Raw genomic sequence first — 23,069 nt, 5'->3', positions numbered from 1 at the left:
AAGGTGATCATGTTCGATGAGTAACAGTCAGTCAGCTATGATGGAAGAAGACCATATTTCAGTCATTGGGAAGGGTATGTGCACATACTGAAAATGCCATATTGCTTTTGTGGAGCTGAGACCCAGAGCGAAAATTGAGGAGTGGCCATGAATGGGAGTGGAGAGGTGGGTAGGGATCTTGTATAAGACCATTGTTTAACACCCTTAATTTGAATTTACCCATATATCAACAGGAAGACTTTGAGGATTTCATGAATAAGAGTAACATGATCATGGATCATGGATCATGGAGATTGTGTGGAGATTAGGTTTGAGGTGACCAAGATTGGAGGCAGGGAAAGCAGATTTTGTTAAGAAGTAACTTATGCAAGGGGAGCCTGGGTGGCTCAGTAGATTAAGCTGCTGCCTTCGCCTGGGTCATGATCTCAGGGTCCTGGGATCGAGTCCCACATCAGGCTCTCTGCTCAGCAGGGGGCCTGCTTCCTCCTCTCTCTGCCTGCTTCTCTGCCTACTTGTGATCTCTGTCTGTCAAATAAATAAATAAAATCTTAAAAAAAAAGAAGTAACTTATGCAAGAAAAGATGAGTCCCTACGTATGAAAGTGATAATACAGAGGAGAAAGAAGAGATTTGAGGGATATTTGGGAATTGAGTTTACCTAATTTGGTGATTGGATGGAATATGAAGGGGCGATGGATAAAGAAAAAAACTGCAAAGATGATTGCTAGTTTTCCGTCTCGACTTACTGTTTCATCAGAGGGGTGGCTACATAAGAACAGATTAGGGGCGCCTGGGTGGCTCAGTGGGTTAAAGCCTCTGCCTTCGGCTCGGGTCATGATCCCAGGGTCCTGGGATGAGCCCCATGTCGGGCTCTCTGCTCAGCGGGGAGCCTGCTTCCTCCTCTCTCTCTGCCTGCCTCTCTGCCTACTTGTGATCTCTGTCTGTCAAATAAATAAATAAAATCTTAAAAAAAAAAGAACAGATTATTGGGAAAATGTTGGGGCATCTCTAGAGGACACCCAGTTGGGGAAGCTTAGAGTTGTCCAAATGGATCTGGAACTCTGCAGAGGAGCCCAAGCTGAACATATGCTTTGGAACTTACTAGCCATAGAATGTGGTAATTCAAGTCATTACAGAGGATGAGCTTTTTTTTTTTTTTTTTTTTCATTTTATTTATTTTTTCAGTGTAACAGTATTCATTCTTTTTGCACAACACCCGGTGCTCCATGCAAAACGTGCCCTCCCCATTACCCACCACCTGTTCCCCCAACCTCCCACCCCTGACCCTTCAAAACCCTCAGGTTGCCCCAACCTCCCACCCCTGACCCTTCAAAACCCTCAGGTTGTTTTTCAGAGTACATAGTCTCTTATGTTTCGCCTCCCCTCCCCAATGTCCATAGCCCGCTCCCCCTCTCCCAATCCCACCTCCCCCCAGCAACCCCCAGTTTGTTTTGTGAGATTAAGAGTCATTTATGGTTTGTCTCCCTCCCAATCCCATCTTGTTTCATTTACTCTTCTCCTATCCCCCTACCCCCCCATGTTGCTTCTCCATGTCCTCATATCAGGGAGATCATATGATAGTTGTCTTTCTCCGATTGACTTATTTCACTAAGCATGATACGCTCTAGTTCCATCCACGTCGTCGCAAATGGCATGATTCTTTTGATGGCTGCATAGTATTCCATTGTGTATATATACCACATCTTCTTTATCCATTCATCTGTTGATGGACATCTAGGTTCTTTCCATAGTCTGGCTATTGTAGACATTGCTGCTATAAACATTCGGGTGCACGTGCCCCTTCGGATCACTATGTTTGTATCTTTAGGGTAAATACCCAGTAGTGCAATTGCTGGGTCATAGGGTAGTTCTATTTTCAACATTTTGAGGAACCTCCATGCTGTTTTCCAGAGTGGTTGCACCAGCTTGCATTCCCACCAACAGTGGAGGAGGGTTCCCCTTTCTCCACATCCTCGCCAGCATCTGTCATTTCCTGACTTGTTAATTTTAGCCATTCTGACCGGTGTGAGGTGATATCTCATTGTGGTTTTGATTTGTATTTCCCTGATGCCGAGTGACGTGGAGCACTTTTTCATGTGTCTGTTGGCCATCTGGATGTCTTCTTTGCAGAAATGTCTGTTCATGTCCTCTGCCCATTTCTTGATTGGATTGTTTGTTCTTTGGGTGTTGAGTTTGCTAAGTTCCTTATAGATTTTGGATACTAGCCCTTTATCTGATATGTCGTTTGCAAATATCTTCTCCCATTCTGTCAGCTGTCTTTTGGTTTTGTTAACTGTTTCCTTTGCTGTGCAAAAGCTTTTGATCTTGATGAAATCCCAATAGTTCATTTTTGCCCTTGCTTCCCTTGCCTTTGCCATTGTTCCTAGGAAGATGTTGCTACGGCTGAGGTCGAAGAGGTTGCTGCCTGCATTCTCCTCAAGGATTTTGATGGATTCCTTTCTCACATTGAGGTCCTTCATCCATTTGGAGTCTATTTTCGTGTGTGGTGTAAGGAAGTGGTCCAATTTCATTTTTCTGCATGTGGCTGTCCAATTTTCCCAGCACCATTTATTGAAGAGGCTGTCTTTTTTCCATTGGACATTCTTTCCTGCTTTGTCGAAGATTAGTTGACCATAGAGTTGAGGGTCGATTTCTGGGCTCTCTATTCTGTTCCACTGATCTATGTGTCTGTTTTTGTGCCAGTACCATGCTGTCTTGATGATGACAGCTTTGTAATAGAGCTTGAAGTCCGGAATTGTGATGCCACCAACTTTGGCTTTGTTCTTCAATATTCCTTTGGCTATTCGAGGTCTTTTCTGGTTCCATATAAATTTTAGGATTATTTGTTCCATTTCTTTGAAAAAAATGGATGGTATTTTGATAGGGATTGCATTAAATGTGTAGATTGCTTTAGGTAGCATAGACATTTTCACAATATTTATTCTTCCAATCCAGGAGCATGGAACATTTTTCCATTTTTTTGTGTCTTCCTCAATTTCTTTCATGAGTACTTTATAATTTTCTGTGTATAGATTCTTAGTCTCTTTGGTTAGGTTTATTCCTAGGTATCTTATAGTTTTGGGTACAATTGTAAATGGGATTGACTCCTTAATTTCTCTTTCTTCAGTCTTGTTGTTGGTGTACAGAAATGCAACTGATTTCTGTGCATTGATTTTATATCCTGACACTTTACTGAATTCCTGTACAAGTTCTAGCAGTTTTGGAGTGGAGTCTTTTGGGTTTTCCACATATAGTATCATATCATCTGCGAAGAGTGATAGTTTGACTTCTTCTTTACCAATTTGGATGCCTTTAATTTCTTTTTGTTGTCTGATTGCTGAGGCTAGGACTTCTAGTACTATGTTGAATAGCAGTGGTGATAATGGACATCCCTGACGTGTTCCTGACCTTAATAGAAAAGCTTTCAGTTTTTCTCCATTGAGAATGATATTTGCGGTGGGTTTTTCATAGATGGCTTTGATAATATTGAGGTATGTGCCCTCTATCCCCACACTTTGAAGAGTTTTGATCAGGAAGGGATGCTGTACTTTGTCAAATGCTTTTTCAGCATCTATTGAGAGTATCATATGGTTCTTGTTCTTTCTTTTATTAATGTGTTCTATCACATTGATTGATTTGCGGATGTTGAACCAACCCTGCAGCCCTGGAATAAATCCCACTTGATCGTGGTGAATAATCCTTTTAATGTACTGTTGAATCCTATTGGCTAGTATTTTGGCGAGAATTTTTGCGTCTGTGTTCATCAAGGATATTGGTCTGTAGTTCTCTTTTTTGGTGGGATCCTTGTCTGGTTTTGGGATCAAGGTGATGCTGGCCTCATAAAATGAGTTTGAAAGTTTTCCTTCCGTTTCTATTTTTTGGAACAGTTTCAAGAGAATAGGAATTAGTTCTTCTTTAAATGTTTGGTAGAATTCCCCTGGGAAGCCGTCTGGCCCTGGGCTTTTGTTTGTTTGGAGATTTTTTTTTTTTAAAGATTTATTTATTTGACAGACAGAGATTACAAGTAGGTAGAGAGGCAGGCAGAGAGAGAGAGAGGAGGAAGCAGGCTCCCAGCCAAGCAGAGAGCCCGATGCGGGGCTTGATCCCAGGACCCTGGGATCATGACCTGAGCTGAAGGCAGAGGCTTTAACCCGCTGAGCCACCCAGGCGCCCCTGTTTGGAGATTTTTGATGACTGTTTCAATCTCCTTACTGGTTATGGGCCTGTTCAGGTTTTCTATTTCTTCCTGGTTCAGTTGTGGTAGTTTATATGTCTCTAGGAATGTATCCATTTCTTCCAGATTGTCCAATTTGTTGGCGTAGAGTTGCTCATAGTATGTTCTTATAATTGTCTGTATTTCTTTGGTGTTAGTTGTGATCTCTCCTCTTTCATTCATGATTTTATTGATTTGGGTCCTTTCTCTTTTCTTTTTGATGAGTCTGGCCAGGGGTTTATCAATCTTATTGATTCTTTCAAAGAACCAGCTCCTAGTTTCATTGATTTTTTCTATTGTTTTTTTGGTTTCTATTTCATTGATTTCTGCTCTGATCTTTATGATTTCTCTTCTCCTGCTGGGTTTAGGGTTTCTTTCTTGTTCTTTCTCCAGCTCCTTTACGTGTAGGGTTAGGTTGTGTACTTGAGACCTTTCTTGTTTCTTGAGAAAGGCTTGTACTGCTATATATTTTCCTCTCAGGACTGCCTTTGCTGTGTCCCACAGATTTTGAACAGTTGTGTTTTCATTATCATTTGTTTCCATGATTTTTTTCAATTCTTCTTTAATTTCCTGGTTAACCCATTCATTCTTTAGAAGGATGCTGTTTAGTCTCCATGTATTTGGGTTCTTTCCAGCTTTCCTCTTGTGATTGAGTTCTAGCTTCAGAGCATTGTGGTCTGAAAATATGCAGGGAATAATCCTAATCTTTTGATACCGGTTGAGACCTGATTTGTGACCCAGGATGTGATCTATTCTGGAGAAGGTTCCATGTGCACTAGAGAAGAATGTGTATTCTGTTGCTTTGGGATGAAATGTTCTGAATATATCTGTGATGTCCATCTGGTCCAGTGTGTCATTTAAGGCCTTTATTTCCTTGTTGATCTTTTGCTTGGATGATCTGTCCATTTCAGTGAGGGGAGTGTTCAAGTCCCCTACTATTATTGTATTATTATTAATGTGTTTCTTTGATTTTGTTATTAATTGGTTGATATAGTTGGCTGCTCCCACGTTAGGGGCATAGATATTTAAAATTGTTAGATCTTCTTGTTGGACAGACCCTTTGAGTAGGATATAGTGTCCTTCCTCATCTCTTATTATAGTCTTTGGCTTAAAATCTAATTGATCTGATATAAGGATTGCCACCCTAGCTTTCTTCTGATGCCCATTAGTATGGTAAATTGTTTTCCACCCCCTCACTTTAAATCTGGAGGTGTCTTCGCATCTAAAATGAGTTTCTTGTAGGCAACATACTGATGGGTTTTGTTTTTTTATCCATTCTGATACCCTGTGTCTTTTGATTGGGGCATTTAGCCCATTAACATTCAGGGTAACTATTGAGAGATATGAATTTAGTGCCACTATTAGTCTGTAAGGTGACTGCTACTGTATATTGTCTCTGTACCTTTCTGATCTACTACTTTTAGGCTCTCTCTTTCCTTAGAGGACCCCTTTCAATATTTCCTGTAGAGCTGGTTTGGTGTTTGCAAATTCTTTCAGTTTTTGTTTGTCCTGGAAGCTTTTGATCTCTCCTTCTATTTTCAATGATAGCCTAGCTGGATAGAGTATTCTTGGCTGCATGAGGATGAGCTTTTTTAAAGGAATAGTATGAAGAAAGAGAAAAAAGAGGACGTATAATAGAAGAAGCCCCAACATTTAAAGGATGGGTAGAAGAAGAGGAGCCTGTGAAAAATAAAATGCCAGAAAACCCAGGTAGGTTGAAAGTAATCCAGGGCTGACTATAGTCAATAAAACAAAAGGAGATAAGAACTCCAAAAGGGGTATTTGGGGAATACCTTCAAATTCTATGGAGAAGTGAGAAAAGATTAAAAAACATCATTTCAATTTAGCAGCAGAGGGATGATTGAAATAATGTTTCTGTTCACTTTAATGAAAACTTATATTCCCCAGTCTTTTCACTGGGATAGGGTTTAGTGTGGTTTGAGGTGGCTAGAGAAAGAGGTATTAGCTTGGTGTTTGCATGCAATACCCACAAAGAGGTAGCATGGTAGAAAAGGATTTCTTTTGGCTCATTGAAATAAAATTACTGAAATCAAGTTTATATACTCTATTTGTGCACCCTACCTATGAACATCAAAGGATTTCTCCTTGGAAGGACACTGTTGCAGGAATAAGTGTTTATCCTTTTCTACCATCAGAGCCTCTCCAAGGATAATCTATGTAGCAAACACTGTATGAAGAAACTGTATTTTGATTATCAGAAGTTGTGGGGGTCCATATTTCGTGAATGTGTAAATTAGTTTTAAGAATGTAACTTCTAAAAAAAAAGAATATAACTTCAACCAATCACGTTGAGTGAGACTGTACTTTTATATCTTGGGACACTCTGTAATGAACCAGAAATAAAAGCTTTTAACAGTTGAGTTTAAGTCAGATAAGTGTGTATTTGGACACTGACACTTTGTCAGATTTTTTTTTTTAAGATTTTATTTATTTACTTGTCAGAGAGAGAGAGAACAAGCAGGGGGAGCAGCAAGCAGAGGGATAAAGAGGCTCCCCTGCTGAGCAAGGATCCTGATGCCAGACTCAATCCCAGGACCCTGGGATTATGACCTGAACCAAAGGCAGAGACTTAACCAACTGAGCCGCCCAGGCGCCCCAAGATTTTTTAAGTAGTTAAAAAGGTAATGTACATTAAGCATTTAGAACTGTTGTTTGCATATAACAGTGCTCAATAAATGTTAACCACTGTTACTTCTTTTTTTTCCCATTTTATTTATTTATTTATTTATTTATTTATTTATTTTTTCCATTTTATTTATTTTTTCAGCGTAACAGTATTCATTGTTTTTGCACAACACCCAGTGCTCCATGCAATACGTGCCCTCCCTATTACCCACCACCTGTTCCCCCAACCTCCCACCCCTGACCCTTCAAAACCCTCAGGTTGTTTTTCAGAGTCCATAGTCTCTTATGGTTCGCCTCCCCTTCCAATTTTTTTTTTTTTAATAAACATATAATGTATTTTTATCCCCAGGGGTACAGGTCTGTGAATCGCCAGGTTTACACACTTCACAGCACTCACGATAGCACATACCCTCCCCAATGTCCATAGCCCCCTCCCCCTCTCCCAATCCCACCTCCCCCCAGCAACCCCCAGTTTGTTTTGTGAGATTAAGCTTCTATTCTAGTTAACTTTTCTCTGCTTTGGGACCCATCCCTGATTGAGGCTTTTCAGGCATTGCTCCCATACCTCAGCACATCCCACCCTCCTTAGGGTTCTCAACCAACCTTGTCCTTCCTTCCTTCCTTCCTTCCTTTCTTCCTTCCTTCCCTCCTTCCTTCTTCCCTCCCTCCCTCCCTCCTCCCACCCTCCTTCTCTTTCTCTTTCTTCCTACTATCTTCCTTTCTCTTCCCTCCCTCCCCCATCCCTTCCTTCCTCTCTTCCTTCTTTTGAAGAATTTTTTCTTGACCTTAGTTATGCCTAGAGGTCAACTACTTTAAACAAATCAACTTTTTTTCCTTTGGATCCTGATACCTTTAATAAACTTTGCATTTATTTTCTTCCTTTTCATAACCAACTCCTCAATAAATCGTCTACACTCACTCTCATTTTTTCCATTTCTGTTTTGTTTGTAAACTTTTGAAGGGAATTTTAGCCTCCTGAATCTGCTTGTGGGAAGTCATTAGTGACCTCTTCCCAGTGAAAACCAATGACCTTTTAAAAACACTCACTCTCTTGGGCTATTCAGCTGCATGTGATTCTATTTGGAAACACTTCCTTGAAAAGCTCTCACCCATCTTTTCTGTGGCACCACCACATCCTCACTTTTTTCTTCTTTTCCCTCCCTAGCCCCGTCATAGGAGTTTCTCAAGAATTAGTCATTTGCGTTCTCTTCTCTTTTCTATACTAATTTCTCCACAGAGTCATTCTGCTGAGAGTTTATACCATAACCTTGATGATGAAAAATATCAGGTCTATCTTTATGCTGTGAGGTTTTTTTTATTTTTTTAGTTTTTCAGCATTATGCTTGGAGTTTTTAACTTGTATCCCATCTCCATATTCCCAGACACCCAGAAGCCCTGACTTCAGCAAGTAAGCGCAACTGTCACGCCTTTTTTGGGCTTTACTATTTTCTAGCCAACGAGATCTCCTCCTTTTCTATATTTCTAGGTTGTACCATTCAGATTAGTATCTGCCTTAAACTGTTTGAAAATCACTATTATGTGTAGGTTCTATGTACTTTGAGAATAGTACTCAGACTGATATTTCTTGTGTCAAACTTAAGTACTTAACAATTAATTATTGTGCATACTTTTTACAAATGTCAGGATTGCGGATAAACACAAATAGGTGAACGTCAGAGTAGAAATAGTTTTATATCCTAGAGTGGTATAGTACTTATTAAATAATTTGTGTTTATCATCAAGCTAAGTTTATTTAATAGTATTAAGATGCATAATAAGAATATGAGGTTTAAGTGTATTAAATATTGAGGGTCATATGAAACAAACATACTAAACAAATGTGTTTCCTATTTTTAAAAATTATTTGGCACTGGGACTTAATGTCGTATGTTTCTTCATAACCCTGGTTAAGTAATGAATAGGAATTTTTTTTCTGGAACATTAGAATGGGATATTTAGCAAACATTTTCCGACTTGCAATTTGGAGACTTCAATTAATTCTCAATATAATTTACTTTAATCAAAATCCACTACAATCTGGTTTGTGTAGCTAATGAGAAAAAAAATCCATGGGTGGCAAGTTTTATGTTGAAAACATATTTTATTTTGTGTGGTATTGAGCAAAGCTTTCCTACACTTTCATGTCTTTGATTTGAAAAGATCCAAACTAAATCTCAAATAAACTGTAGATTTAGTAAAAAAAAAACCAAACAAACCAAAAACCAAACAAATAAACAAACAAAACGACTCCCTGATACAAATCCACACAAAGAGGAGTCAGTTTTTCATTGCTTTGAACAAAAGCACTATTTCCCTTATTTCTAGATAGTATACTATTGCCAATGTCAGAAAGTACATAGACTTGTTTGTGTATTGTCTGGTTGAAAAATGACTAAGATTCTATTTTGGACAGGGTCATTTGGAAGGCCTCTTGGTGGTGGTCAAATAATAATTATGATACTATTTGGGGCTATATGTTGGAATATTGAAAACTAAATTTGAATTCCTGTTAGCAGCTGAGTCACTGTGGGGTCTCACAAGTGACTTTTATTGTTGTACTTGAATTTTCTCTCTCATAATTCAAAGGGGGAATTTTTATCAGAAAATGTAATAAGCTGCTTAACAATGAGAAAAATTTGAAGTCAGAAGAAGGGGGAAAAAAAACCTAACAAAGTCTTGTTTGGAATTTTGCCTGCTAGGAGATGATGGCCAAAGGTGGATAAGCTAAAAACTGAGATAGCTGAACACCACCAGTATCTCATGTGAGTCTGTCCAGAAGAAATAAATCTCCAAGATGACATATTCCTGGCCCCAGGTACCAACTTTATTTGAATGCATTGTAGTTGTACGTTCAATTATTCAATTTTTTGGTCTATCAGTGATATGTGTATTAAATTAAATACCAGCTATGGGATAGAGTGTTAGTGATTGGTGCCACCAGGGAAGTGTGTGATGATGTTACAGAACTCACCCTTGCTAAATTCTTCTCTTTCATCCTCACCCAGGCCTTATTCCAAGATGGGAGCCATTTGAAGGAATCACAAGATTTGGGGGTTGTGGGATCCACGGAATTTTCAGTACTGGGAAAATGTGCTTCTGGTTTTTGAACCCATCATCTTATTTCCTTTGTTGCCTTTATGCTACTGGAAACAGCAAGGAATTCAGGACTAAGAGGCAGAACTTGGGAGAGTCTGAAACTTATTTTGAATAACTTTGGCTCCCCTGGAGAAGGAGGAGATGACCAGTGTGAGTTCCACCAATGTGTTTGGGGTGGGGTTGGGGATCTGCTGCCAAGACTATAGTTAACATTTTTGTGGTATATGTTTAGGTGGTAGCTGAGACTTAGAAGACGGGAGACTCGAAAGAAAGTAGGCACAACCCTGTTTTCATATTTTTCCTTATTCTCATGAATCACCTGTGTTGGTCCCTTTCAATTCATGGGATAATCTTTAAACAACTACAAAAGGAATGGGTTTATAGGTAGGTCCATTCTTTTCAAGAAGTGGTTTTTACTCCAGTTGTACTTTTCTCTGTATCCTGTCTTCTTTCTTTCTCTCTCTCTCTCTCCCTCTTTTTGTTGTTACGCTCTGTGTACCTTCAAAGTTCTATTCCTTCTCCTTGTAAAAAATTTAAGAACTTCAGAGGTTTATAAACAAGTGTGAAAATAAATAGGATGGCTTCTCCTTTTATAGCTAGGTTTATGACACTATAGAGGAAAATGACTTGGTTGGAAATAGATTGATTCTATCAAGCTAAGAAAGGAAGGGCAGAGGAGAAGAGAATTCCATGGCATTTTCATATTACACATAAAGTCCAAGTTATTTCCCTAGGGACTTGTCAGGTCTGGAGGATGTTTTCTATGTAGGGAGGAGACTGATTGCTATACAACCGGTAACCTCCTAGGTAGGGTATGTCCCCTGGCCATAGCTACTTCTCTAGGGTTCTCTGACCCTGTGTAAGTTATAATCAGAGGGGAATTTCCTTATTTGAAGTCTTGTCACTTCAGTGACTTTCTAAGTAGAAATGGGAGAACCCAGAAAAGTTTTCAAAAAGTTTTAGCTCTTCCTGGAAATTACGTGTTTTTTTTTTTTTTTTTCCTTCCTGTATGTCATTTGGTTGTGAGGAACTCTTATTACCTTTGGAACAAATATGAAATAGTTCTCTGGAAAAGTGAACTTGATTTTTGGGAGAATATTCTCTTTTTTCTCCAATACTTTCAGAATAAAATGTATGCTCAGTGTAACTGAGGAGAAAGACTACACATGTTGCTTTTTATTCATGCATGTATGTTTGTATAAGGATAATGAAGGTAAAATTTGGTTGCTTAAGAATATAAAATAAACACACTCTTCAATTTTCTTATTACTTAAAAAAGTATATACTATGAAAAACTATCTAGAAACTTATTTCAAATTTCCACGGACTATCTTACATAGAAATAGATACTATCATATTCTTTTTCTAAAAAGTAAAAAAGGGAAGTGATAAAGAACAAGTGTTTCATGGGCCACTGATTAAAGGATTTAACAAGATTGTGTGTAGAGGGTGTGTGGGTGTATAATAGTGAATGAAACAGAGAGACAGAGAGAGAGAGAGAGAAAAGACAGAAGAGAGAGAGAGGTATTTGATTGGTGGGATAGGATATTTGTCATTGTAATTTAAAAAATTCTACAGCTATGTTTTTATTTCCTATGATACATGATTAAAGTTCTGGTCAAAAGCTTTTAACTCAGTTTATTATTTAGATTTGATTATTGTGTTTCCCTTCAACTAAGTGTCAATATGATTACTCCCTTGCTAAAAAGAATTCAGTAAAATGAAGATAGTTATTTGTAATAATATTAGATCAATGAATTAGACCAGAATCATCCTCTCAAAGGTTTTAAAGTGGTCTAAGTTAAATATATTCAAACATTTTGCCATAAAATAATGAAAAACAGACTGGTTAAAGGGACAGTACCAAGATAGATACATTTAAAATGTGAAACTACATCAAAAACTAATGATGTGCTATATGGTGACTAACATAATTAAAAAAAAGATAAAAAAAGGAATAATTTACAGAGGTAAATGTTTGGAAATAAAGTGTTTCAAATAGTTAAGTAAAAAATGTGAAACTATTCTCTTACATTAAAACATTAATTATTATATTAAATAATAATATTAAATAAGAAATAATATTAAAACATTAATAATTATGTTTTCATGTAGGAAAATCAACTTCCTAGAATAATTATTTTTCTGATTTTTAAAGTGTTAGCTACTAGAGTATGAACCGACCTCATTTCTGATGCCCATGGGTTGGTTAGCTTGAATTTTCTCCCTAAAAATAGACTGCTTTCCTAAACTTATATAGTATTTTGTAACTTTCTGCTTTAAGTCTTAACCAAACCCAAGCCTCTGATGTACAGACGCACCTGAACCAATCCATCACCAATTCTACAAAAATGATTGAAAAGTTGTCCAAAGATTATTCCTTTAGATAAGAACGTCACATATTAGTTGGTATTCAAATTAAATAGTAATACACACATAAAAATTACACTTTACAAAGAATGCAAAATTAAAAGTGAAAACAAAATATTCAACCTTACTACACATGACTTGCTGAATTGAGAACGCAGGTAAGCTACTGTGGGGTCAATGCACTTACCACGGTCAGGTTCAATTAATAGCCAACAACATGAGCAGTGTACCTCGAACACTGATTAGATGGACATACTCATCACCCACTCCATAAAATGCCTGTGGACTCTAGGAAACCCAGAAACATATTAAAGAAGAGGATTTAATGCATAAAGGAGCAACTGGACTCCTGTATTTCCCTCTATTTCTTTTTTTTTTTTTAAAGATTTTAGTTATTTATTTGACAGAGAGAGCTCACAAGTAGGCAGAGAGGCAGGCAGAGAGAGAGGTGGGGAAGCAGGCTCCCCACTGGGCATCCCCATTGGGCAGAGAGCCCAATGTGGGGCTCGATCTCAGGACCCTGGGATCATGACCTGAGCCGAAGGCAGAGGCTTTAACCTACTGAGCCACCCAGGCGCCCCTCCCTCTATTTCTATATAGAGGTGATTTTTGTGATGGATAAAGCCTTAACACCCATAAATATCCAAATAATTCCAATAACTTATTTGAAAATTTTTTATACTTTATAAATAAAATTTAAAATAAAATGTACTTATAAATAAAATTTATTCTTTCTAGATTTTGGGAATGGACAACTTTTCCTGGAAGTTAAGTAATCAAATGTCTTAGGGATGCAGTACTACACCTCCGGGATTTTTTTGTTTTCTCTTAATTGATGATCCTGTGACTTGTCTACCATAGAATGTTCCAAATCTCCTTTTAGGTTATAGAGTTCAAGGAGATTATAAATATCACTCATTCACTCATCCTTAAATTATTCAGCAAATCTTGAGAGTCTCAATAGCTTTGTACTGAGGGTAGGGAATTAAAACAAACAACCCACCCCCCCAAATTCCCACTACCAGAAGTAGCTTGTTTTCATAGGATGAACATTAAAAAGTTCTTAAACATAAAAAAAATTATAAAGAAAAGCTTAATGCACTACCATCAGATCTAAAAGTTGAAAGAAGCAAATAAGGAAAAGAGAAGTACACAGCATGCTGGGGTGTGTGTGTGTGTGTGTGTGTGTGTGTGTGTATTTCCCAGCTATTCCATGCACCTAGAATACCCTTTTCAGGGGAACATCACTGACCACAGCCCCACTCCCCTGATGGGCTCAGGGCCTCATCACCGCCCTTTTCGAGCCTTCTGTGTCCTTGTTTATAGTTCTTTAGTTATCTTCCCCACGTTATTAGAAATTATCTCTTCATGGGTTTGTTTCTATCAATGAATCATATACTTCATGAGGGGAGTGACAGACACTATTTATCTTTCAATTGGTAATAATTCAATTGAACGAGTTGGTTAATTGATTTGCTGAAGGCTGAATTTTTTTGGAGGAGGCATGATAAGGAGGAAAACCTTTACTTTTGGGGGGACAGCAAGCTGAATTCTATAGACTCTTGGGCTGTCTCTCACAATTTTGTTGTGGGAGCTGGAAAGGACATGGCATGGACTTGGGTGGTTGCTTTGGGCACTGCGTTGGGGCAGAGTCTCTTTGTACCTTCTTTGTACTCTTCCTCTTAGCCTACCTCTGATTTCAGCCACAATGTCCACACTCTGGGAGTTCAGACTTATCTGCTGGTAGCTGGGTCTTGTTTTCCTGAGAATTGGCTCAGAGAAGTATGGACTGGGGGTGGCAGAGATTTCTGTCCCTGGGAGCAATGCTTAACCAACGATGACGGGAAGCTGTTGGAGAAATACTTCTTCCTCCTGTCCCTCGGAGGAGATGATTCAGAGAGGTACTTGTTTTCTTTTCAGAGGGTTTGGCAGGATCAAATCCTCTATGAGAATGCAGCTCTATATTACCTTCCTTCGTTCTCTTCTCACCCTCCCACACCCTCATTTCTACTTCCTGGTATCTCACCCCCAAATAAGCCACCTGTATCTGGGTTCAAGTCCCTATCATAGGCTCTGTGATCAGGGAGATTCAAACCAAGAGGACTGTGTAAGTAAGCAGCAGAGGTCACTAAGCACTAAGTGGACAGACCTTTAGTGCTCCAGATTTCTACATAACACCCAACACGATTTCTCTACCAGCTGACACACGCTTCCTGATTTATAATTGGGTCTAGCTAAGGACAGCTTGACTGATACTTTTTTTAAAAAAAAGATGTCATTTATTTATTTGACAGAGACACATTGAGAGAGGGAACACAAGCAGAGAGAGAGGGAGAAGCAGGCTTCCACCAAGAAGAGAGCCTGATGTGGGGCTTGATCCCAGACCCTGGGATCATGACCTGAGCTGAAGGCAGATGTTTAAGGACTGAGCCACCCAGGTACCCTTTGATTGATACTTTTTGTCTTAAAATATCTGAATTCTATTTGCTATGTAAGATTTATGTTATTTTATTTATTTATTTTTTAAAGATTTTATTTATTTATTTGACGGAGAGAGAGAGAGAGAGAGATATCACAAGTAGGCAAAGCAGCAGGCAGAGGGCGGGGAGGAAGCAGACTCCCCGCTGAGCAAAGAGCCTGATGTGGGGCTCGATCCCAGGACCCTGAGATCACGACCTGAGCCAAAGGCAGAGACCTAACCCACTGAGCCACCCAGGCACCCCTATTTATGTCATTTTAATATTTGTCTTATTTGTTGTCAGGGAACCCTGGATAGGAAACGTGCACAAACCTGTGTAATAGCCTGAGGGGTAAGCTCACCCAGCTCTGCTTGGAAACCTTTATAATGATCAATGGCAGATACTATAAGTTGCAAGAGTTCAAGAATCCTCAAGTAGAAAAATGTATGAGCTAAATGTTCCCAAGAGCTTCAGCCTTCTGGAGTCAAAACTCTGACCTTCCAAATGCAAATCCGATAACTGAGCCCCTCCTGCACAAATGCACTAAATGATGCAGTCTAATACCTTGTGTCCTTTTACCCTGGGTAGGGAAGTGGAAGACAGTGGGTACAAGATGCTTTCGTCTCATATTCTCCCATTTGCTCTTCCTGTCTCCCTTTCATTCACTCTGGATCTGCCATCACGCTGTACCTGTCTCCTGCCCACACCAGTTCATTCAAAGCCACAGACAGTCACCTGTCCTCTGTTTTTCTTTTGTATCTCCAGCCCAGACCTGCTACAGAGAACTTTACGTGAAGGCTTGGTGGCGGTGGCAAGGAATTACAGTACACATGAGTAAACAACCTAAATTTGAATAAGTGGACAACCCTTTCTCAAGTTCACCAGCTATTTCTGTTCTGGGTGTCTCTTACCTTATTATACTTCTTTTTGGGTCCCCGAACTGCTGCCATTTTTGCTGTCATTTTTGTAAGTCTACTCTTTCACTTTATGGTCTTCCCCCTTCCCCTTTACTCTTAGTCCCCAGATTCACCTTCCACCCATTTCAAAGGAAATATTTTCAAAGCAGACATTATCACTGCTTGTGGAATTTACTGTTAATTTGTTCAATGGAAAAATTTAGCTTCTTTTTTTGCAAACTCCTTATTCCAGACTCTGCCCCAGACTTTGCCTTTTGAAATCCCATTCTGTCTTCTCAAACAAAATGCCAGTTTGCAGTGCATATTTAGCAATCCAATAACTGTTAGAAACTTTGGAAATCACATTTTTTCTTTAACCGTTTAAAGATCAGATTCTTAGGTGGTTTCAAGGTTGAAGCATTACTCATAGCTCCCCAGCCAGGGGTTTTTGTTAAAGGAAGCAGTATAGGATAGACTTTGTTCCCTTTCCCCAGAATAGAGACTCTAAGGGTTAGATTCAACTATTCTGCCCCTCCTCATGGCCAAATCCAGCTCCAACTGCCTGATTTGGGCTGTGGTCCTGCTGTCAACCCTACACTATGTCCCTGGGGGATGTCTCAGGTTCACTTCATCGAAGGGACCAGAACTAAGGGTGAATTGGGAAATTATTAGAGTCAGAAAAGGAGTTTTTAATTTACACAACTTCTGCCAAAATATGTATCTTTGAATTAGGCTTGGGATGCTGCATCAACTGCCCTCTGATACTGCATCATGAAGCCAATATTGCTTTCCCAAAATTCAGCAAGCCAGACGCTAGTTTCTAAGGATAGAAAAGAAGAATGCTGATGGTGCTTAGTGGTGTTATTCAGATCTTCAGATTCTTTTCCTGAGTAGTTTTCCAGAGCCATTCTCTTTCTCCTTCCTTTCTGGGACTCCAAGGACACACAGGTTTGATATTCTGTTAAAGTTCCATGGGTCCCTGATGTGTCTCCCCTTTCCCTAACCCTACCCCAAACTATCTGCTCTCTGTTTTCAGAATAGAAAATTTCTCCTGTTCTCTCTTCAAGTTCACTGATTCTTTACTCTGTCTTCTCCATTCTGTTGTTGAGACCATCCATTAATTTTTTGTTTTTATATTATATTTTTCCAAAATTCCAAAATTTCTATTCAATTCTTCTACGTATTTTCTATGCTTTTGCGGAGGCTTTCTATTTTTTCATGTATTTCAATCATGTTTATAAATGTTCCTGCTTTAACATCATTGTCAGATATTTCTATCCTCTGTGTCATCTTGGTATTGTTGTTTGTTGACTATGTCACCTCATTCATGTTGAGATTTTCCTGGTTCTTGGTCCCGCAGGGTCACAGAAGGATCGGGGGTGTCGGAGTGTTGCAGAGCTCGCAGGTATTAGAACAGAGAAGCCGGCTACAGAGACAGAGCCGAGGACTGAACTCTCAGCTCGGGGTTACCTTGAACTGGTCGCGGGCTGGGTGAGCTCGGAGCACGGCTAGAGGCTGGGGATACGGGAGTGATTGGGTGCTGTCCTCTGAGGATGAATGATTTTTGATAAAAACATAGATGTCTGGATCTTATTTAAATCTTCTGTTATACTAAGCCTCTTCTGGCTTAGATCTAGTAGGTGAAGAGGGGCACTGCCAAATTATAGCTAGGATGGGTGGAAATCCATGCTTCCCACTGGCAAGTGGAGAAGAGATGATCCTCATTACTGCTGGGTATGGGTGTGATTAGAAAGTCAGGCTTTTTGCTAGGTCTCTGCTGATACTACCCTAGCTTGGAGAGGCAGGAGTACCTTGTTACTACTCCTCAGATGGCCTCTACCAACACCATGGGGATGAGGTTGTCCTTCTTACCACTAGGTAGTGATGAAAGTTCTGATTTTCTTTTAGGCCACCTCTGACACAATCCAGAGGCATGAGGGAGGGACAGGGATGGAAATAAAGCCTCCCCACTGACAATGCAGGAATGCAGTTGGGTGGTGAATGGGACCTGGCATAGTGAAAAGCCCTGCTCCCATATGGGTCTTGTCTGATACTACTCTAGTGGAAGGGTTGGGGGGGCTCCATTATACCTTGGCAAAGGTGGAAGTCTTTGTACTCTACTTTGTCTTTGCTGGTGAGAGTAAGGTTGGGGGCTGGGAACAAATTTCTCTGTGGTATTTAGCTAGAGTAGGATGTTATTTGAGAAGTTTTCAGTCCGATTGATATGATCCTTTTGGATAATGGGAGCAAGTTTAGTTTAGTGTTTTGTTTGTTCGCTTTTGGGTACATGTTGGTGTTTCTGGATTACTGTTTTTTCCAGGAAAGCAGTCTGGAATACCTGAAGCAAAGAAAATCCAAAACCCAAAAGCTAAAAGCCAAGAGAACTTATCACTGTGTCTTTCCATGGGTCTCAAAATCTCTGGCTAGACCTTCTGTTCTCTCTATCTTCCATAGTCTTCTTATGTAGGTTTTATGTATAATGTCCCAGTTTGTTTGTTTATTATGCTCTAGTTAGCAGAAGGAAAAGAGAAAAGTACTCCAACTCCAGTTTTCCACAGTAGAAATCTCTCTGAAGTCAAGATAGAGTAGCTTTGAGGCTTTTCCTGACACTACTTTATCCAGCCAACTTCTGAGGTTTTAGAGGCTCAGTGGGCTCTCATTAGACTCTCACTTTTGGTTACCTGTTTTGGTCTTAAAGGTAAACCACTCTGAGCAAGTATCTGGCTGTGTAAGAGGTGTGTCTCCTGTCCAGGCTGCTACCATGTTGTAAACCACTCCACTCTGATATGCTCATGTGTGTATCTTCACTCCACTCTGATATGCTCATGTGTGTATCTTCTTATTTGCTTCTTCTAGGTCCTTCCCAATGTCTTGTATATGTCTGTGTTCTTTTGAGAAACTTGATAAAAATTCTCTATATTCTGGAGAATGAGTATCAAAGGGATAAAAATAATCTCAATTATGTTATAATATTTGACATGCTCTAATATTTGCTCAAGTCAAATTTAAATTTATCATTTAGTTATTTTATTTTTAAATGGGCTTATTTGAATCACCAAAACACCTATTTTCTCAAAAGAAAAAAATTTGATTTTCTTTATAAGAAAACTGTTGTTCATGTGCTGTATTGCTAAATAGAAGAGAAAGACTAAATAATATTGAAGATAATGGGGTAAATGAAAAAACAATCTCAGCTTATATATTGTATCTGTCTTGTTAGAGACTTCCTTGTGTAATTTTAGTTCCAAATGCCTCCATATTTGCCCTCTGTTTTTCCCTGACATTGAGAGTCAAGAAAGTCCATACAGAAAGTATGTGAAATAAAATGGTTACTAAAGCAGAAAGTGTGTTTAACCCTAGAACCCTATTATCAATTAAACTAATATTATGGCTTCATGATTTTCTTTCAAAAATAATTCCCCCCCTCTAAACTGTCTAAGCTACTTCTTGCTACCAGTTCTGTCTCAAGGGATGTGTACTGACTGGAAATTTTGAGCTTCTATAAAAGTGTTTATTAAATTTTTGAATAATTGCATTAAATACCAACAATAAGCAATCATCATTTTCATGTTTGTTGAGCAATTGCTCCTCATTGAACCACAAACTTGGGCTACAAAATTCAGAATAAAGGGCAAAGTACAAGAAGTTCTTTGTATGGATAAAACATTCGTAGATACTAAGAGACAAGTAAACCAACCAACCAAACAAACAAACCTCAACTAAAAACAAATTGAACATGAAAATTGCATTAGAACAAGCTCAATATACCTGGGGTAAAAATAAATCATAACAACAGTGTGTATTAAACACAATTCTCTTCTGAAGAGTTTATGTCTACTTCTCTGCTTTATGCATCTTTCCCCTTTAAACTTAGGATAGTTCAAGGGGAAGAGAGATGATATATTGTTTTCCTTTTCCTTCACTTACAAAGGAAACCTGAGAGTGTGGAAATATTTTCAGGACACAAATCCTCCAACTACCTGTCCAATGAGAGGAAGCCATTCTTAGGATCATGTCTATTTAAACTAGATCAGGGGTAGAGAACTGCTCCCACTTTGATGTATGATTTTTTGATTTTGCTAGCTTCAGTTGCTAGAGAGTCTTTTCTTATATGGAGCCGAATTGTTCCTCTGTGATCTAGTTTGGTCATAGGGAGTAATTCTAGGCTCTATTCCATATGATAGCTTTAAATTCTTTTTTCTTCTGTAGGTGAAATATTCTCAGGTTTTACCAGGGTTTGTTTTGAGAGTTCTTTTAGACATTGCAGCATCGTAATAACCCTCTTCTTTTGATGTTACCTATGTTATAAATGTACCTGTTAAAATGTGATTAGAAAGTCAATTTAAGAAAATTTCAATTCAGTTCAATTCAGAGAATAGTTATCAAGCAATTTTGATTTGCCAGACACTATGTTGGGCCCTGGGGCTGTGAAACTGAACACGACCATCTGTCCTCCTGAAGATCACAGTTAGCAAAGACAGATATTCAATAAGTAATTACAACTGTGATGAGTTTATGGAAGAGGGTGTAAAGTTGTCTAAAGCAAGGTGGAGTTAATTCATCCTGGAGAGCATGGAAGCCTTCTGTGATGAGGAGACATTTAAGTGAGGACTTGAAGCATGAGTTGAAATTAGCTGAGATAACAGAGGTTCAGGCGGTGGAAGTGGTACAGGAGGAAGCTTTCAGGTCCCCCAAGTCTGATGACACTTTTTAAGAAGAGTATTCCAAGTTCTTATGTCAGTGGAGAGAGTCTTGGGTGGCTGCGACCATTAGGTAATGGGGAACTCCATTGCCCAGAAGGAGCAAGCCCTTGACTTTTCTTCCTGTGTCATGTTGCCTAGCTTTCACAATGATCCCTCTACTTACTTACACCACAGGTTTGCTTGCTTTCTTTCTTTTTCCTTCTTTCTTTCTTTCTTTCTTTCTTTCTTTCTTTCTTTCTTTCATTTATTTATCATTTAAATTCAATTAGTTAACATATGGTGTACCACTAATTTTGAATGTGGATGAGGTAACTGAGTGATGGGCATTAAGGAGGGCATGTGATGTAATGAGCACTAGGTGTTTTACACAACTGATGAATTACTGAACTCTACACCATGGTTTTAACAACTCACCTGGGTATGGAAATGTATCATCTCAGAAATAAATGCTTTAAAGCTTATACTTTTGGAAAAAGTGCTCAACAGACAATCCCTCTTTCTACTTAGCTTTATTTATGTGCCACACAGCTAATTAGATAAAGACCAGAAGGTTTTCAATGAATTTTGCATAAAAGAATTTATTGGTGATATTCTAAAGAGCTGTTAGTAGCTTAGTAGGTAAAGAAATCATATAGCAGTGGGTTGGGGTGTGAGTAGGAAGTGAGCTAGTAAATATAGAGAATGCAGACTAAAGAATCTTGGGTATAGAAAGAAGAAAAGGGATTGGATAAGTATGTAGAGGAAAAGAGGTATAAGGAAATGTCAGGTTATTTATTTATTTATTTAGAAGAGAGACTATGGCAAGATTAAATATTGCCAGAAGTACACTACTATTTATGACAAAGTAAGAAGTATGAGGAAAAGCATCCCTAAAAGGAGGCCTCATCTATGATCTTTGGTTGTTTCCATTTTGGTTTAGAAGGTAAATGTAAAACATAAGTAATGACTTAAGAATAGGATATCCTATAATAACCTTTATTGTGAACTAGATGTGTGATGAGAAAGGGAAAAGAAGGAAAAAGAAAATTAGGTACTATATATTGAAGTGACAATGTTTTCAAAAGGTAGTAGCAAACCAGAGATCAACTTGGGCTGGTGGTTTAGAAAAGAAAGAGATTTTGAGGCTCATTTCCTCTACTTTCAATCAGTTTGACTTTAGGCAAGTTATGTAGCTTTCCAAGCTTTTGTTTTCAGTGTGTAAAAAGGGATCATGATGCTGAATTCACTTTTTATGTTTGTGAAGAGGGGATAATTCTTGTAAGCTCTGAGTATGATTAATGTACAATAAATGGTAACTCATAAAATCATAGAAAATAAAGACACTATTATTCTATCATGGTTTGCACGTAGTATCTCTTCACTAAAAAAAAAAAAAAACTGGAGAGAAGGAAGAAGTGAAATACACAATGTGAGCAAATATATGAAGTGAAAAATATGTGTGAGGATAGATGACAACAAATTAGATGGGTCTATAGATGATGCCCTACAGTTTCGTTGTGTTCATGATATTAGGAAAATCTGGAAGATCAGAGTACTTGGAAGCTAACTCACAAACAGTAATTCATGATACAAGTGTTAATTATATTATCTGTTATAACAGGTACAAATCTCAGTCCAAAATAAACCAAGGGTGTAAGAAACATGACTTGATTCTTCTACAAATCAACTAAATTTTTCTTCAAATCTTTTGTTGTTGTTGTTGTTTATCTTTATTTTATCATATGAATTTTTACCTCAAAATCATAAACGTAACTCTGCAATCCAGCTAGACTTAGAGGAGAGTAGGAAAATACAAACTGATAGAAGTACAGCGAGATCCCAAAGATTATAGACTATTTTGAGCAGATGGGAGCAAAGGGGTGCTATCCTGAGTTACAGAAGGAATAAGCTGGTAGTTAAGATAAAACAAAAGTCAAATTTATTAGATTTGTCCAGGGTCAGCAGTGGTGATCTTCTTGCTAGTCTTGCCATTCCTGGACCCAAAGCACTCCATGGGTTCCACAATATTCACGTCCTGCCTCACCTTGCCAAAGACCACATACTTGCCATCCAACCACTCAGTCTTGGCAGTACAGATGAAAAGCTGGGAACCATTAACATTTGCCATGTGTAAGATTCCAGGACCTATATGCTTCAGGATGAAATTCTCATCATCAAATTTCTCCCCGTAGATGAACCTGCTGCCAGTGCCATTATGGCATGTGAAGTTACCACCCTGGCACAGAAGTCCTGGAATAATCCTGCGAAAGCAGGAACCTTTATAATGAAATCCTTTCTCCCCAGTGTTCAGAGCACAAAAGTTTTCTGCTGTTTTTGGAACTTTGCAAACAGTTGGAAGGAGATGGGGCACAAAGGTTTGCCCTCAATAGTGATGTTGAAGAACACAGTGGGATTGACCATGGTTGGGCAGCAGGGGCAGCTCCAGCGGTGGGGGTGGTCACCTGCAAGATCTCTTTGAATTTTTAGTTTTTTTTTTTTTTTTTTTTTTTTTTTTTTTTTGATAGCAGACATTTAAACTGTCTCTCTATTTCCTGGCTTGGGTTTAAGTTCCAGAGAGATGTATGTAATTTCAAGATAGTTGTATGACCCATCTTGTTTTTGAGTCATCTGTCCACGCAGATATTTGCTGACCAATTCATGGTTCCATTTGGTCCTTGTTCCATGATCCATACAGTAAACTACTGAGA

General features: G+C 38.7%; 1 pseudogene; it reads right to left on the bottom strand.

The window, feature by feature from the left end:
* Positions 1–22,303: 22,303 nt before the first annotated feature.
* Positions 22,304–22,782, bottom strand: LOC123940438 (annotated as a pseudogene).
* Positions 22,783–23,069: the final 287 nt, after the last annotated feature.

This window comes from Meles meles, chromosome 4, assembly GCF_922984935.1.
Source record: "Meles meles chromosome 4, mMelMel3.1 paternal haplotype, whole genome shotgun sequence".
NCBI lineage: Eukaryota > Metazoa > Chordata > Mammalia > Carnivora > Mustelidae > Meles > Meles meles.
The sequence above is the reverse complement of the archived record's forward strand: the minus strand, read 5'-3'. Positions and strand labels throughout refer to the sequence as shown.